The sequence below is a fragment of the Orcinus orca genome, chromosome 2 (assembly GCF_937001465.1).
Source record: "Orcinus orca chromosome 2, mOrcOrc1.1, whole genome shotgun sequence".
In the NCBI taxonomy this organism is placed as follows: Eukaryota; Metazoa; Chordata; class Mammalia; order Artiodactyla; family Delphinidae; genus Orcinus; species Orcinus orca.
Window position 1 is genome coordinate 170136216 of NC_064560.1, and position 14432 is coordinate 170150647.

Consider the following 14432-nt stretch of genomic DNA (forward strand, 5'->3'; position numbering starts at 1 on the left):
CCCATAAATATGACTCAAATCTCAACTGTGTGTTTCTAGTGTTAATAAACAGAAAAATAGTTAACCCAGCCATCTTAACTGTCACGCTTCCACGTGGCAGTTTATAAAAATTTACATCCAGAAAACAAGGCATCTCCACCGTCCATGCCAGTCCCTCAGCACTAGTATGTTCTTGATATCTAGCCAAGTTACATAATCCTCCAGTATCTGCTCTACCATCACTTAACTCATGCAAGTATATGGGAGTGTTGTTATCAAAATCACCAATCCAAGGGGCTTCCCTGGTGGCACAATGGTTGAGAGTCCGCCTGCCGATGCAGTGGATGCGGGTTCGTGCCCTGGTCTGGGAAGATCCCACATGCCGTGGAGCGACTAAGCCCGTGAGCCATGGCCGCTGAGCCTGCGCGTCTGGAGCCTGTGCTCCGCAACGGGAGAGGCCACAACAGTGAGAGGTCCACGTACCGCAAAAAAAAAAAAAAAAAAAAAAAAAAATCACCAATCTTGAGAGCTTTAATACCAAAGTTAGGTTTTAGAACTATGGCCAAATTTAATGGCTATGGTACAGAAAGATTACTTCATGAATCATCTGGTTTCATAATTGACATCTAGTATATAATTTAATTCACTAAAAATCTTAAAATTTTGGAAGAGCATGATTCCAGACTCATTTTACAGGTGCACACATTGAGGCTCAGAAAGGTTAAGAAGCTTGCACAACAGTTCACATCTGTACTATTTGTGAACTAGTACAAATGCCCCAACTTGAACTAAACTTCCTATAACATTTGACAATACTGACTATCTCCTTCTTGAAATTCTCTCCTCCCATGGCTTCCATGAATGTTTGGCTCCCATGGATCCTCTCCAACTCTGAGACTTCCTTTTGTCTTCTGCAGCCTTATAAACCTTCAACTGGGGTCTTTAGCTCTCTTCCATTTTTTTTATTTGTCCCAGTGACTCTCAAACTGTAGTGTGCACAGGATCCCCTGGAGACTTTATCAAAACACAGATTGCTGTGTTCCATCCCCAAGGTTTCTGATTCAGTAGATCTGGAATGGGACCTGAAAAACTGGGTTTTCTAACAAGCTTCCAGATGCTGCTGCTGGTGGTGGTGGTCCAGGGACTACACTATGAGAACTATTGCTGTATCCTCTTTGCTGGGTAAACTGAACTTTCACCTTGGCTTCAAATTTTATCACAGTGTGCATGACTTCTGCTACATTTCTAGTAGCCTAAATGGTTTTCTAACACCTCAAAGTCAACATTCCACAAAGATCTCCTTTTGGAGGGGGTAAGGAGTCTTTCCCTCCATTCTAACTAATTTCTATAGCTAGAACTAGAGAGTTGGCTACTCAGTTTCCAATTCAGTCCAATTTCAAACCACTTAAAATTAGTCCTTGACATTATTCAATTAGGAAATTCACTGTTTTGCCTTTATTGCACATTTCTCCTGATAGTGATCATTAACAATCCAGTTTTAGAATTATTCATGTAGTTGTCTTATTACTTTTTATAGAGTATAGGCTACGAGATGAATGGGACTGTGTCTAATACATTTCTGTCCTCCATGACTTTTTTCATAGTCCTAAACCATAATTCATACTTTTTGGAAAAACAAATGAAATGGCAACTGGAAAGGTGGCAAGAGTTTCCCATACCATGCTATACAGTGAAGAATCCCCCATTACTGATTCCTAAACCAAGCAAAAATCTGCTGCATAACACTTTGCAGAGAATCAAAGGTAACTCTTCTATACAAAAGTGCTAGAGATCTCTTCTGTACAGATTAGTGAAAGCAAAAAAATTCAAAGTTAATTGCATTGTCTTGAAGTACACTTACTACGTTGATTAAAAACAAGTTTCATGAAGTAGAGAAAATCAGGAAAATTCTAACTTTCCAATTGCCATGGGACTATAAAGCCCATTGAAAGCTTTCTGAATACTGTCAATTAAGCTAACCAGGGCTTCCTTTCTGAGCAGGTGAATGTGTGCTTTTATGATATAAGTCAATGGTGAAACAGGATTTTATCTATTGAAATTTATGTTTACAAACCTTTGCAGAAAAACATATTTAGAAATGTAAAGACAAATCTTTGAATCCAGGGCAAGTAAAGTGTATTTTAATCTAAAGATAAACTTTTTGGAAAGGAAACCATTAAAAAAAAATGGCCTATCTGTGGGCTTCCCTGGTGGCGCAGTGGTGGAGAATCTGCCTGCCAATGCAGGGGACACGGGTTCGAGCCCTGGTCTGGGAAGATCCCACATGCCGCGGAGCAACTAAGCCCGTGAGTCACAACTACTGAGCCTGCGCGTCTGGAGCCTGTGCTCCACAACGGGAGAGGCCGTGACAGTGAGAGGCCTGTGCACCGCGATGAAGAGTGGACCCCACTCGCCGCAACTGGAGAAAGCCCTCGCACAGAAGCGAAGACCCAACACAGCCAAAAATAAATAAATAACTATTTTTAAAAATGGCCTATCTGTATGTGTGTTTTAAGTGCTTGAGTGACATCTGTTGCTCCGGTTAAAAAAAAAGTCAAATATCATTGTACTATAAAGTTTCCTATACAACAAAACACAATGCACATCCAATAAAAATAGAACTTGACACCTCAAAAGTAAATCTGCTTACTAAAGTGCCACTTCAACATCATGTAACACTTTTTTAATTTAATTTTTTTTCAGTTTTATTGAGATAAATTGACACATAACATTATATAAGATTAATGTGAACAACATAACTGGATATACATATATATTGTGAAATGATAACCACAATAAATTAACATTCATCACCTCATATAGTTACAATATTTTTTCCTTGTGTTGAGAACTTTTAAGATCTATAACACTATTAGTAATACTACTTTGCATAACCCCCCAAATCAAAAAGGGTATCAAAATAGAAATTATAAGTTATGTGGCAAGTAATAAAAAGGAAAAAATTTTCATATGAAATCTATTATTTAAGATGACAGAAAATAAATATCCGACTTACAAAAAAAGAAAAAGAAGAACCAAGAGAAAGTATAAAGAGAGAATTAGTCAAAAGAAAAGCTAAGATAAAAGAAATGGAAAACAAACAAAACCAGAAGAATGGATCAATAAAACCAAAAGCTGGTTAGTACAAAGAATCAATTAATAGATTAAGGGAAACAAATTAATGTTAGGGATGAGGCAGAAAATAAAAACGTGTCAAAGAAAATAAAAATGATTACATGAGAATTTCAAGTTATAGTCTATTACAGTAAATCAATTGAACAGCTAGATAAATTGATGTTTTGGTGATAAAACATAAATGATCATTTAAAAGTCGAACATAACAATTACTATGGAAATTGGAAATTTACCATTAAGAAGAACTAGGCAGTTGGCTGTGACACAGGAGGAAACATTCACGTTAATTGAGCCAAACCATATCTTGCAAAAGTCTAGTTCAGGGGCTTCCCTGGTGGCGCAGCTGTTAAGAATCCTCTGGCCAATGCAAGGGACACGAATTCGATCCCTGGTCCGGGAAGATCCCACATGCCGGGGAGCAACTAAGCCCGCACGCCACAACTACTGAGCCTGCACTCTAGAGCCCGTGAGCCACAACTACTAAGCCCGCACACCTAGAGCCTGCGCTCCGCAACAAGAGAAGCCACCACAATGACAAGGCTGCCACCACAACGAAAGAATAGCCCATGTCACCGCAAGTAAAGCAACGCACAGCAACAAAGACCCAATGCAGCCAAAAATTAATTAACTAATTAATTAATTTTAAGAAAGTCTAGTGCAAAATTTTATTCCTCCTCTATTAAGATCTTCTTAGGGACTATTATATAGGTACTTTTACTGGTTCCTTAAAGGAATTTACCATTTCATGGATTCAAGAGCCTTTTCCCCGACACTGTATCATCACCGACCTGATATCAACTTCCTTTGCCAGTTCTTTGAAGGTTTCTGGAAGAATTTGAGTTCTTATGGCTTGTCCTTTATGTCCTCCCTAGGTGCAAAGCCCTTTACTGTCTACATATGTTGGGTATCCCTCAAACAAAAAAGTATCACTTTTTGTGGAGCCCCAGAGTGGATGCCCAGGGAAAATTTAGAAACCCAAGAGGAAGGATTGGAGTCTAGAGTGACAATGAGAAAATAAGGAAAATTTGAAAAGAAGCATAAATGAGTAAGTAGTTGGTATTAGAATGGACTGATGGGTGGAGAAGCTAGATGTTAAAGGGGAGCTGGAAACTTCTAGGGGATTTCTAAGCAGGGGAGAGATGGGAATACAAGCCACCCCACCCCCTCACTGTCCCCCAGAGCCAGGTGAACAAGGGGTGTCCCATGGGTGGCAGCTGCAAAAACCAGGCCACCAGACATAAAAAACTAAGTCACCAGCCGTGTGGTGGAGTAAAACTCCCCTCCAGGAGACACTGGTGCACTGGAGTGTAGCAGAGGGACAGCTTTAAGACAGTGCCCGCCCTCCAAGGTCTCTGAAAAGGATTAGAGTCAGCCCTTAGATGAATGTTTAGTTAGAGGCCTGCCCCTCAGATCGCAGTCATGATGGTTAGCTAATAGGCTTCCTTCACAGAAAGACCAAGCATTTGGGTCTGTTGCCTTTTGCTGTGTCCTGGGGGCGGTAGCTGTTTAAGAACTCTTTCTCTCTTGGCTACAATCCTGTGGGACCCAAGATCATAGGCCCCACTGTCCTCCAGAGCCAGGCAATGTAGAGGTGTCTCCTGGCAGCAGCCACAAATATCTGGGTGCCAGACAGAGGGGTATGAGCGCCTTTCTAGGTGACATCAGTTATTACAGTCCCACGGGACAGGAACGCAAACTCCCCTGGCCTCCAGAGCCAGGCAGTTAAGATGCACGCCTTTGGCAGCAGCCGCAAAGATCTGGGCAGCAGACGCATGGAAAAGGTCCCTTCCAGGAGAAACGGGTGCTCTGGAGCATGGCAAAGGGAGAGTGCAAAGATGGCACCCACCAGTCTCTGTCGCTGGAGAGTATTCCAGCAGGCTCCCGGATGTATGTGTTAAATTAGATGCCTGCCCCTCAGGCTGATGCTTTAATATAAGCAGGTGAGCCTCCTTCACTTTATTTTTAATTTTTTTAAAGTTTTATCTATACAATTTTTATTTTATATTTTTTAATTACAATGTCTTCTTCCAATTTTATTGAGATGTAATTGAAAAACAGCTCTGTATAAGTGTACAGCATAATGATGTAACTTACATCATGAAATGATTACCACAATAAGTTTAGTAAACATCCATCTCGTAAAGATACAATATTAAGCAATTAGAAAAAATTATATTTTCCTTGTGATGAGACCTCGGGATTTACTCTCTTAATGACTTTCACATATAACACACAGCAGTGTTAATTATATTTATCCTGTGGTACACTACAATCCTGGATTTACTTATTGTAAAACTGGAAGTTTGTACTTTGTGACTACCTTCATCCCTCCCCACAACCCTGCCTGCGGTAAGCACAAATCTGATCTCGTGTTCTGTGAGTTTGTTTGTTTGTTTGTTTCGAGGTATAATTGACCAAAAACGCTATATTAGTTCCTGGTATATAGCATAGTGATTCCATATTTCTATACGTTTCAAAATGATCACCATGATAAGTCTACTTACCATCTGTCACCATGCAAAGACATTACATGATTATTGACTATATACTCCACAGAGTACGTGTCATAGCCATGACTCATTAGTTCTGTAACTGGAAGTTTCTACCTCTCAATCTCTCCTCCCCTGCCTCCCCTCTGGCAACCATCTGTTCTCTGTATCTGTTCTCTGTAGCTATGACTATGTTTCTATTTTGTTATGTTTGTTCATTTGTCTTGATTTTTATTTATTTTTATTTTTTTATAAATTTATTTATTGTTTTTATTTTTGGCTGCATTGGGTCTTCGTTGCTGTGCGTGGGCTTTCTCTAGTTGCGGCGGGCAGGGGTTACTCTTCGTTGCAGTGCGTGGGCTTCTTATTGTGATGGCTTCTCTTTGTTGCAGAGCATGGGCTCTAGGCACACAAGCTCCAATAGCTGTGGTGCGCGGGCTCAGTAGTTGTGGCTTGCAGGCTCTAGAGCACAGGTTCAGTAGTTGTGGTACCCAGGCTTAGTTGCTCCACGGCATGTGGGATCTTCCCAGACCAGGGATCAAATCCATGTCCCCTGCATTGACAGGCGGATTCTTAACCACTGCACCACTAGGGAAGCCCTGTCTTGATTTTTAGATTTCACATACAAGTGAAATCATATAGTATTTGTCATTCTTTGGGTGACTTGTTTCACTAAGCATAATACCCTTTAAGCCCATTCATGTTGCCACAAATGACAAGATTTCATTCTTTTTTATGGCTAAGTAATGTTTTACTCTATAGATGTATTGTGTGTATATATATATATATATAATGCATACCACATATATAAAAATACATATATATAAATACATATATATATATATATATCACATCTTCTTTATCTATTCAACTATGGATGGACTCTTAGGTTGCCCCCCCCTATCTTGGCTATTGTAAATAATGCTGCAATGAACATTGGGGTACATTTATCTTTTCAAATTAGTATTTTCATTTTCTCAGGATAAGTAACCAGGAAGGGAACTGCTGGATTGTACGGTGGTTCTATTTTTCATTTTTTGAAGAACTTCCATACTCTTTTCCATAGTGGCTGCACCAATTTACATTCCCACTAACAGTGCACGAAGGTTCCCTTTTTTCCACATCTTGCCAACACTTGTTATTTGTTGTCTTTTTGATGATAGCCATTCTGACAAGTGTTTAATATCCCTAATGATTAGTGATGTACACCTAAAACTAATAGAATATTGTATGTCAATTATACATCAATACAAATTATTTAAAATGTACTGGTACAAGGGGCAACATCATCTTTAAGGAGTTCAGTTGAGTCCCTCATCTGTAGAACAGTCTGATGATACATTGTCACAGACCAGTGTTTGTTAAGAGCTCTGAGGATAATGAGTTCTCCCAAGTAACAGAGGTCAGGGGCTGCACTTAAGAGCCTGAAACTACAGGACCAGAATTAGCATCAAAATTGCCAATATTGGAGGGGCTGCTGAAGTGATTTACCTTTCACCTAAGGACTTCTGAGGTGCTAACAGACAATGTCATTCTAAGACAAACAGATGAGTAGCCAGAGAGTGCTGCTTAACATCTATAATCAGAAGAAGGCAAAGTGGGAGGAGCAGGAGACTGAGAATGGTCGCACCAAAAAAAAAAAAAAAAAAAAATAGTGATGCCTGCTCAGTTCATGTGGCAAAGCTAATTTTCAAATACAGAATCTGTTGACTAAAGAGATCGCTGTGCTCCTAGGAGGAAGGACATATCAACATCATGACAAATAGATTATGTAGTGATTCTCCCAGTCCTTTCCCCAAGAAACCTACAACCATTTCCTTGGGAGACAATATGATAGGGATAGAGAAACAACTAGAATTCAGAAGAAACAACTAGAATTTGTTCACCGTGGGAAGGTAGACACAAGCGTCACCATTAAAGACTAAAAGAGGCAGTAGTGGTTATACGTTTCACATCACCATTGAAATCACCAATCCAGCCTTTACAGGAAACTTATCGATCCTAATGAGTGATTATAGACAACTAACTCTCCCAAGTATAATGTCTTATTGTGGCTTCTATGTCAGATATACTATCATTGCTAGAGGATATTAAAATGGCCTCAGGTGCATAGCATGCAGCCATTGATTTGGTTAACTACTTAATTTCTATTTGGATCAGAAAAAAGCATCAAAAGAAGGTAGCATTCATGTGGCATGGATAACCATATTTGTATATTTGCCTCCAGGGCCATGTCCACCTTTCTACATCTGGCATATTATCTGAACAGATTTAGACCCTCAGAACATACAGAGGACATCGTACTGATTTATTATAAGAAGAGCATCATGCTGATGGGACCAGGCGAACGTGAGTTGGTTAGTTCATTAGAGGGCTTATAAGGAGATATACATTGCAAGGTTAGGAGATAAATCTTACAAAGATTCAGGGACAATTCACATTATCAGAGTATTTAGGTTTACAGTGGTATAGGTAATATTCAGACATACCCCGAGAGTAAAGGCAAATTTCTTCATGGTGCCTTCCTTACCACAAGGAAGGTGCTGGCTGATATATATACTTCTTTGCATTACTGAAGGAAACATTTCACACCTATGAATATGATGCTGGATGATAATGAAGGTGGCCATCTTTGAGTGGGAACACAAGGCAAGAAAGGGCCTTGCTTTCTTGCTAGCCTGTGTAAGCAGAAGCCATAATTTGGGCCATAAAGTCTGGCACGGCTGATGTCTTTGACCCTGTGGGAAACTGGTGGTAGGGGTGAAGATGTGGTGTGGAATCTGTGGCAGGCCCCAAAGGAGAATCACAACATAGGCTGTAGGGTTTTGTAACAAGGCCATGCCATCTATGTCATGGAGACTATGGAGAAACAGCTCTCTGTGCATTGGGGGAACCTGAGCAAAGTGAGCTTTTAGTCCATGTGGCCCCATATGAGCACGTGTCCTGAATCATTGTGTATCAGCTAGGTTTCTCTGGGCCTGGCAATCCATAAAATCAGATGGATCTGGCAGCAATTCACAGAAAACTCAAAATAGAACATCCAATACCAAGCTCATACAAGAGGAGAAGACGTGTACGTTGTATGAGCAGGTATTTGAAGTCATCGTATCACTCACCATGGTTTCACCCGTCACTTCACTCAGCTTCCATATATGCCCACATGGGGGTTTTGTTCAGTCAGCTAAATGAGGAATAAAATGCCTGACTTTGGTGCATGGTTGGGTGGGCTTGGTATGTGGGTTCAAACCAAACATGGAAGATGACTGCATAATATTCCTCTTCAGAGATGACTCTAAAAAGAGAGAAATAACAAAGACTAATATTCTTGGGCAGTTTTATGGCTAGTACCTTGGTCGTCTACCTTATGTGGAAGGTCTCCAATTAGACTATTTCAGGTGGCTAAGAGCCTTGTGAGCTGGTCAGGGCCTGAAATAAAAAGGACTAGAGTGTCAGAGAAAAAGGTGTTCTAGGGTAGAGCTCTGTGGCTGCTCATATAGCTGCAATCAGGAAGTGTGAAGATTTTCTTTTTTAAGTATAGTTGATTTACAATATTATGTTAGTTTCAGTTTATAGCAAAATGACTCAGATATATCTCTCTATATATCTCTATGTGTATCTATCTATCTATCACTATATGGTGCAGATTATTTTCCATTATAGGTTCTTAGAAGATATTGAATAGAGTTCCCTGTACTATATAGTAAATCCCTTTTGCTTATCTATTTTGTGTATAGTAGTTTGTATCTGTTAATCCCATACTCCTAATTTATCCCTCCACTCCCTCCCTTCCCCCTTTGGTAACCATACGTTTGTTTTCTATGTCTGTGAGTCTGTTTCTGTTTGGCATATAGATTCATTTGTATTATTTTTTAGACTCCACATGTAAGTGATATCATATAATGTTTGTCTTTTTTCTGCCTGACTTACTTCACTTAGTATAATATTATCTAGGTCCATCCATGTTGCAGCAAATGGCAATATTTCATTTTTTATGGCTGAGTACTATTCCAGGGTATACACATACCACAGGTTTTTTAAAAAAATCTTTTGGCCACGCCACACAGCATGTGGGATCTTAGTTACCCTAACAGGGGTCGAACCCGTGATCCCTGTGCTGGCAGAGCAGAGTCTTAACCCCTGGACCACCAGGGAAGTCCCACATACCATATCTTCTTAAATCAATCGTCTGTAGATGGGCATGTGGGTTGTTTCCATGTCTTGGCTATTGTAAATAGTGCTGCTATGAACATTGGGGTGTGTGTATATTTTTGAATTAGTGTTTTCATTTTATCCGGATATATACCCAGGAGTGGAATTGCTGAATCTTATGGTAGTTCTATTTTTAGCTTTTTAAGGAATCTCCATACTGCTTTCCATGGTGACTGCACCAATTTACATGCCCACCAACAGTATACAAGCGTTCCCTTTCCCCCACATCCTCTCCAGCATTTATCATTTGTAGACTTTTTAATGATGGCCATTCTGACAGTTGTGAGGCAATACGTCATTTTGATTTTGATTTGCATTTCTCTAATAATTAGCGATGTTGAGCATCTTTTCATACGCTTCTTGGCCATCTGTATGTCTTCTTTGGAGAAATGTCCATGTAGGTCTTATGCACTTTTTTTTTTTTTTTTTTTTTTGCTGTACGCGGGCCTCTCACTGTTGTGGCCTCTCCCGTTGCGGAGCACAGGCTCCGGACGCGCAGGCTCAGCGGCCATGGCTCACGGGCCCAGCCGCTCCGCGGCATGTGGAATCTTCCCGGACCGGGGCACGAACCCGTGTCCCCTGCATCGGCAGGCGGACGCTCAACCACTGTGCCACCAGGGAAGCCCTTCTGCACATTTTTGATTGGATTTTTGTAGCACAGCTTCATGCCTATCAAGAAGCATCCATCCTGGAAAAGGCCCTGAGCAACCAGGCAGACAAAATGACTCAGCCAATCAACATTAGACAATCTTCACCATTAACCACCATGGAACTGGCACAATGGGCACATGAACAGAGTGGCCATGGTGGCAGACGTAGTGGCTACACTGAGCTCAATAGCATAGACTCCCACTTCCCAAGAAAGTCAGTCCAGGTACTACCGTCTCTAAATGTCCAACTTGCCACAACAAAGATCATTGCTGAACTCCTGAGAAGTCATTATTTCTCAAGAAGACCTAGCAGTTAATTGGTGGGAAGTCAACTACTGTGGGCCCCTTCCAATCTGGAAGGGCCAGCATTTGGTCCTCGCAAGAATAGATAGTAATTCTAGATGTGATAAGTAGCCTTTTGTGCCTGCAGAGCCACAGCCAGCATCAGTATTGGGGGCTTGCTTATGAAATGTGTGATCTTTGACCATGGAATCCCACGTGGCTTAGGATGTGAACAGAGACCTCAGCCTTCAGTGAATGAGGTAAAGGAATGGGCCCATCCCAATGGAATCCATTGTTTGCACCACATCAAATATTCACTGGCAACCACCCGCACACTGCACTGCAATGAGCTACTGAAGGCACGGCCGAAACATCAGCTCAGAAACAATATCCTGGAAGGATAGAGTGCCATCCTTCAGGGTACAGTGTGTATGTTCAATCAAAGACTGCTACATGGTACTGTATATCTATTATGAGGAATATATGGGACCGGGAAGCAAGGAGTAGAAGTTGGGTGGCCCTACTTACCATGACTCTTAATGATCCACTGGTGGTTTTTCTGCTTGTCCTCCCAGCAACTGTGTATTCTCCAGGGCTGTAGGTAGGTCTTGGTCTACAGAGAATGCACTTTTGCCAGGGATACAGCATGAATGCCATGGAACTGCAAGGTACAGTGGCCATCAAGGCCCCTCAGTCATCATATGTCCAAAGACTAGCTTGTGAGAGCAGGAGTCACCATTATGGATGGAGTCATTGACCCGGAGTAGCAGGGGAGTTAAGGCTGCTATTCCTCAGTAGAGGCTTGGAGGATTACCTTTGGAACCCAGGTGATACTCTTGCCAGACTCCTGGAACTTCCTTGCTTGGGCAATGGTAACTGGAATGGACTTGTGCAACAATCTTGGCCTGAGAGGTCTCAGACTCCTCGAGGATAAAGATGCAAAATTTTTAACAAACAATATAGAGAGTCTCCTGTTTTTCCTGTATGTTGTACTCTTCCCCATCTACTTTCTCCTTTCTTATATTCATACCCCATGAGTATCTAAAACTACCACAAGGCTTGCAGAAACAGTTCTTAGCAATAGTGTTCTGTTGGTTATCGGGACTCCTTCAAGGGGCAGGATAACAGGAAAGAGCCTCAAGCACTCGTCTTGGTTAAAGGTGAAACTGCTGCTAAAGTTAAAATATAGGACAGTTTCTCCGATTCTTCCTCTTACAGAAACCCTGAGCCTGCTTCAGCTGTGAAGTCACCTGGTCTGCTGTTGTTCTCTGTTATGCCTCAACTCAGTGAAGGCTTTACCCTCTGTTGGAGTCACAGAAATCTTAAAAAAAAAAAAAAAGTTGGTGCCATTGCTTGGGAGAAGGTGGAAGAATTTCCAGCACTGCCTGGTGGGGTCAAAAACAGAACTGATCAACTGATCTTTGGTGTGGAGGTAAGTCCTCCATCTCTTCTTATTATTTTTTGTTTGTTTTTGGTTTTTTTGTTTGTTTCTTCATAGTTGGAGTTGCGGGGCCATGACCATCCCTTGAAGGTCAACCTTTTGTCAGACTGAGGTCAGTAATTTTCTTCTGCTTTCTGGAGAATTTTGGACAAGCAGAGAATTAGGCATTTTTCCTAAGGTAGGTCATGTCCCTCCTTCTACCTCAGACTTCTTTTACCCGGGCAAACTCCTCTTTTACCCAAACTGCTGGTCAGATTTACTCTAGAAATATGGTCTGCCAGAAAGATCCTTACTCTATTAATTTCTTCTCAAAGTTGCATGGTTTCATTGAGTACGATCTCAAACTGTAGTGGCCCTTTGGTTCCTTGGGCATGTCAGACTTGTGAGTGTGGCACCTTAGAAGAAAGGGCATTAGAATAGCCATCACACCATGGGCAGTCTACCTCAGTTTGAGGTAGAGATAGATGGGCCCCTGGGCTGCACAGCTGGTGTTTGTCAAGTGGAGTAAAAGTGAAGCTTTGTTCTCGCCCCAGACACTCCAAGGGCAAAGCTAGTGGCAGAAGCTGAGCTCTGCTGAAGTAAAGAGATAAGATGACCACTCCTGAGGTCAAGGAAAACTTCCCTGTCTGCACATGCGCAGGAAGGCTCCTTGGGGGTCAAAAAGGGAGGGGCGCCACCCCCTAATAATCTGTGGACATACCCCCAGGGGCCTCTGCGGTGGGATCCATCTTAGCAAAATGTTGCACGTGCATGTTGGGGAGGGCCCTAGGGCAGGTCAGGTGTGAAAAAAGCAACAAGATGATTGGCCAAAGGTAAACAAAGACCCGGAAGGACTGTCCTGTATAAGGGATTTAAATCACCTCTTTACTGCACTCCTCATTAGATTAGAGAGGACACCCATACTCCTTCTCTCCTTTCTCTCTGGGTGTGTATTTCTGTCTTGCTTCAGTATTAAATAAACAAACTGTTTCTCCGGTGCTCTCCCATTTATTGAGCTGTGTCTCTGATAATAAATTTGTACCTGTTTTTGCAGTTTTTGCCTCCTTGAAACATTCTTGCTTTCAAATGGGGGCAAGAGCCATGGGGACTTTTCTTCTAGCCTCTAGTCCCTGGTGGTCTAGTGGTTAGGATTCCTGGCTTTTCACCCAGGCTACCCAAGTTCAATTCCTGGGCAGGGAACTAAGATCCCTCTTCAGGACAGCTCATTGCTGTGTCTCTGAGATCAAGTTGGTACAAAGAAGCCAAGAAAGGAAAGATTTTGAACAGATTCTAATATTCTGTGACCCCTAGTATACAACTTTCACATTGCTTCTTCCTGTCCCAGAGACCTTGTCTTTCTATGTCTACCTATGTTTGTGTGTCTCACAACCCCACTCCTTTCTCACCTTCCTCCTATCCTTCCCCCTGTTTTCCTTTCTGCCCCCTTGATTCTCTCCTTCACCTTCTGGTGCTCCCACTTACCTTTGTTCTGGAACTTCACCCTTTCTTGATATGCCATAGCCCTAGCAATAGGAAAAAAAAAAAATCTTCTAAGGCTATCCCTGAGCGTGTCTGCCCTTATTTGACTGGGAATAATCCAACCACATGAACTTGGCTGTAATGATTCAGTCTCACATATCTGGCACCAATTAGAAACTGCTTTTCAGGAATACCCATGTTGGAGCTTAACACGAGACAGCCACCTTTTAAAAGTATGGCCTATACCTGGAATATCAAATGTTGTTTAGAAACATAAAATAGACTGGAGATCACACTCAGCCTCAGGGTAAAACACTTAGGTCAAGATTTTGGAGATAGCCTGGTAACCAAAGAGAAAACATACACAATTGACTGTATGGTACTACAAATTAAACACCTTGAGGGAAACAAAAGGTCCTTCACCAGTGCAAAAAGACCAATAAGGACATGAATACATATCAGAAAAATAGAAATAGAGAAAAAAAGCTACAGGGGCCACAGTTTTCACCTTTTGGCAAATGGACTGCTAATTTGAAACAAAATCACCCCGACCACACACCCCGACCCACAGGAAGAAAGATACTTTGTTTTCATCAGGTGCCTTTGGATCAAGGCGAAGTAACCATGTTCGTAAATGGTCATCCAACTTCGATTTTAATAGATATTGGTGCAAAGAGCGAATGCAGTAACATATGTTTGACAAGGGTATAGTAAACTGGGTCTCAGACCTGTCAAGGATGAAGATCCAGATTACTCTACTGGATAAGCTCTGTGGACAAGAAATGCTGC

At 41.6% G+C, this 14432-nt stretch overlaps 1 long non-coding RNA gene across 1 annotated transcript in view; it reads left to right on the forward strand.

Annotated features, from left to right (window-relative positions):
• Positions 1-12000, forward strand: part of LOC125963554 (uncharacterized) — a 58857-nt gene extending 46857 nt beyond the window's left edge. Inside the window, exons 3-4 of the long non-coding RNA XR_007475663.1 lie at positions 7831-7960; positions 11963-12000. This is a non-coding gene — a long non-coding RNA (uncharacterized LOC125963554). The remainder of the gene's footprint in view (positions 1-7830; positions 7961-11962) is intronic.
• Positions 12001-14432: the final 2432 nt, after the last annotated feature.